Here is a 4,705-nt window from a genome sequence, read left to right as displayed (position 1 = left end):
GAGTTGAGATATGATTGAGCACCAAGGGCTTGAGAAGAGAAATGTGAAAAACAATGGGTATTCTTAGAGTGTTTGGAAGTCTCAAATGATATACCACTGGGTTGATCACCTGTAAAATCTGAAAAGGACCAATGAATCAGGGAGCAAATTTCATTGTTGGAACCCTTAATCTCAGATGTTTGGTTGACAGCCAGACTTTATCACAAGGAGCCAGCACCAGACCCCTCCTCCTTCTCCTATCTGCAAACAGCTTGTACCTTGAAGAAGTTCTACTCAAATTCCTTTTTACCATCTTCCAGACCCTAAAGAATCGATTCACTGTACCATGTATGGCTTGGAGTGATACTGGCTGAAGGCCTGGTAACTCGGGTAACAATGGATGCAGACCATACTGAACAAACAATGGAGAATGTCCCGGTGCCTCGTGGTACAGGTTATTGTGGGTAAATTCAGCTCAAGGTAACAGAGAGACCCAGTCATCTTGATTGGCTGAAACATACATCCTAATGAATTTGTGCAGTTCTTGGTTCAGTCTGGCCATTACACTGGGGATGATAGGCTGAAGAAAAGCTCAGACTGATGCCAAAGCACCTGCAAAATGCTCTCCAGAACTTAGAGGTAAACTGTACCCCTCTGTCGGAAACAATGTCCTTAGGAAACCAGTGTAACCTAAAGATTTCTCTTACAAAAATCTCTGCCAACTTTGGTGCTGAGGGTAGACCTTTCAAAGGATTAATGTGAGCGGCCTTGGAGAACCTATCCACCACCACCAGAATTGTGTTGAACCCTTGGCATGAAGGCAGATCAGTCACAAAGTCCATGGAAATGTTAATCCAAGGTTAATCAGGTAGTGGTAGTGGCAACAGGAAACCCGATGGAAAGTGCAGTGGAATCTTATGCTGATCAGAAATGTGACAGGCTGCCAAGAAATCCTTTACATCCTGATGGATTGTCAGCCACCAGTACCACCTGAGGATCAGTTCCAAGGTTTTTTTGACATCTGCATGCCCACTGAAACATGATGAATGTGCCAACTGACGTTTTTTAGCCCAAAGTTCTGAGGCTATAAATTATTTTCCCCAGTGGAAACTTGACCCTCTTGGTGGCTGCTAAGAAACAGGCAGGGTTTATGATGGCCTTATACTTCTTTACTTCTTCCATTTCAGCAGAACTAATTGCTCGAGACAGGACATCAGCCTTGATGTTCTTAATATCTGGCCTGTAAGTAAACACTAGATTAAATCGATAGAAGAATAACGACCATCTAGACTGATGATAATTTAAACAGTGAGCTGTCCTGAGGTATTTCAAAATATTATGATCGGTATAGACTGTCACAGGAAATTTAGTTCCTCCTAACAAGTATCGCCATTCTTGTAGAGCCAGTTTAATGGCAAGTAGTTCCTTATCACCAACAGCATAATCCCACTCTGATGTAGAGAACTTTCGGAAGAAGAACCCACAGGAGTACCACTTATTTCCTTTGTCTCTCTGTGACAGGACTGCCCCAACCCCAACCGTGGAAGTATCGACCTCCAGAAAAAATGGATGGTCACAATTAGGTTCTCAGGATGGGTGCAGAAAGGAAGTGCTGTTTTAAATGGACAAAGGCTTCCTCTGCCTAAGTTGACCACTCACAAGTGTCCTGACCCTTCCTGGTAAGAGCAGTAATGGCATCAGCAATGGAAGAGTAGTTCCTGATGAATTGACGGTAGAAGTTGTAAAAACCCAGGAAGCATTGTATTGCTTTCAATCCAAATGGGAGGGACCAGTTGACAATAGTGGCAAGCTTCTCTGGGTCCATTCGAAGGCAGGGACCCAAGATTATGTACCCCAGAAATGTCAGTTAATTTTTTTCAAAAAATAATTTCTCAAGTTTGCAGAAAAGCTGATTAGTTCAGAGTCGAGAAAGCACCTCACAAACGTGTCGGTGATGAATTGCTTTATATTTAGAAAATATTAGGATATCGTCCAAATACACCGCTACGTATTAATACAACAGATCCCGGAAAATATGATTCATATATTTTTGAAACACAGCTGGGACACTGCTTAATCCAAAAGGCATAACTAAGTATTCATAGTGGCCATCTCGAGTGTTAAAGGTCATTTTCTACTCGTCTCCAGATCGGACTGTAGGAGACGAATTGTAAATTGTAGGCCCCGTGAAGATCTAGCTTAGTGAAGATCTTTGCCCCTTAGTCCAATGAAAGAGTTCTGAAATTAGAGGTAGAGGGAACTGATCCTAGAAGTAGAGGGAACTGATCCTGGATGGTAAGTGCATTCAGGCCCCGGTAATCGATGCATGGTCTCAAACCCCCATCCTTCTTTTTAACAAAAAAGAGACCAGCTCCAGCAGGTGATTTAGGCTCTCGGATAAACCCACATTCCGGGTTCTCTGTTGTGTATTCAGTAACTCTCTGGGATTTGGGAAGAAACAACGGAGGTCCGAATGATGCGATGAGGTAGTTTGACAGACCAATAAACAAGACCCTCGGCATTGAGAACCCCATGACTGGATTTGAAGCTCTCTCCAGTCCAGAACAGGGGCATGCTTATGAAGCCAAGGAAGACCCATGATTACAGGACTTTCGGCTGACAGGAGGATAAAGAATGTTATTGATTCCGGATGAAGAGCCCTTATTTGATTGGTGTTTTCTGCCATCCATGAGTGAATTGTAGCCATGGGAAGTTTATTTCCATTCACACCAATGATGCCAAGGGGTTTTTGCAGTGGCATGCTAGCAATACCTAACTCTTTGACCTTTTTAGCCATAATGAAATTGTCATTGGCACCTGAATCTAAGAAGGCTTTGACTTTTTCACAGGACTTTCCCATGACCAGGGTTACATCGATGGAAAACTGGGAAGTAACTTGGTTTTTTGGGGTGTATATCAACGCACGTAAACTGACCACCCCTTGATCATTTAGGCATTCTCGTTTCCTGGATGCTTTGGACAGCCAGAGAGGAGGTGGCCTGATTCGCCATAGTACAAACAAAGTTTATTTTTGAACCTCCTTTCTCTTTCTGCAACAGGAAAGCGAGATTACCCAATCTGTATGGGTTCCTCTGGTGACTCAATAGGTGCCGTGAATCGTAGGCCAGCTTAAAAGTGAAGTGACAAGATGGTTCCTTTACTCATGATCTCTCTCTGTGGCAAAGGTCTACTCGGATACACAAGGAGATCAAGTCGTCCAAGGAAGTTGGCAATTCCCGTGATGCAAGGACATTTTTAATTTGATCCGCCAGTCCCTGCATAAATGGGGCAAACAAGGCTTCATTGTTCCACACCAATTCTGAAGCAAGGGTTCAGAACTGTACGGCATACTGTCCCGCAGATTGGTTCCCCTGTATCAGCTGCAAGATTGCCGACCCTGCAGAGGATATTCACCCAGGTTCATCAAAGACATTCCAAAAGGCTCTCAGAAACTCAGCACTGTTGTTGACAAGCGGATCATTCCTTTCCCACAATAGAGAGGCCCAAGCCAATGCTTGAATTAACAATAGCAAGATTATATAAGCCACTTTAGTACTGTCTGAAGGGAAACTTGCTGCCTTGACTTCGAACTGGATCAAGTACTGTTTCAGGAATCCACGGCAGCCTTTCAGATCCCCATCATACTTTGTTGGATTCTGAATCAATATTGCTGTGGAAGCCCCTGTGGCTTGTGCCGTAATAGATGCACCTGGTTGTACCAGATGTGCTTGAGTGACACCAACTTGCTGCATCAGTGTCTGTAAACACTGTATAATCTGAGCCTGGTCTTGTTCTTGCTTCTTGACTCTAGCAAGTAAGTTCTCAAGCAGGTCTCGTTGTGACAGATACCAGTAGCATCCATGTTGTCGGCCAGAGTATTCTGTCACAGCTCTCGGATGGATTGTAGATGCAGCCCGTATTTAGGGAATTGGCTAGACCTATGCCTGAGGCACAGAGTCTAATGTGCTGGCGGTATTCACCAGGGACCCTCGCAATAAGGTATGGACTTGGCTGCTTCTGACACACATGTCGCAGCCCTCAGGTTAGGTTCCCTTATACAGGTACTGGTGGACACTGGATCAGGTGCAGATGAATAAACGTAGTCGACAGGCCAGGTCAGAACCAAACAGACGAGACGGTACTAGGGAGCAGACGTAAACGGGTCAAAGGAAGCAGCCGAGGTCAGAATCAGATATCAGGAGCAATAAAAGGGGTCAGATGAAATCAGATTCAAAAACAAGCCAAGGTCAAGATCAGGATAACAGGTAAGTACTAGGAATGCTGGAGTATGGAATGGAGCCTATACTCTGGCACCTGTCTGGTGCCAGACACTTCCTTTTATAAAGGAGGCTCAAATCTTGCATGAAACGTGACTTCATGTTTGGCGCACCTGTCCCTTTAAATTACTTTGCAGGACAGCGCGCACGCTCCTAGGAGAGCCATGGCCACCTGATCTTCCAGCCGGCATGCGGGGAACCTGGAGCAGACATCATAGCAGCGGCCGCCTGCTGCCTGAAACAGATTCCAGTGCTGCCGGACCCGGTAAGTGGTTTACTGTGACAACCATGTTGCCAGCATGAGCATGACAACATGCTATAATAAACAAGAAAAGTAAATTCGGCACTCAGGGGTTTCAATAGGACTCATAACACCAAGTTTCCTGAGGTCAATGTTTCAATGTCTGTGCAATTTTGTCATACATATATATATATATATATATATATAT

This window comes from Taudactylus pleione, unplaced genomic scaffold (genome assembly GCF_031769625.1).
Source record: "Taudactylus pleione unplaced genomic scaffold, aTauple2 ptg001314l, whole genome shotgun sequence".
NCBI classification, from domain to species: Eukaryota; Metazoa; Chordata; class Amphibia; order Anura; family Myobatrachidae; genus Taudactylus; species Taudactylus pleione.
This window is presented reverse-complemented; position numbering follows the sequence as displayed.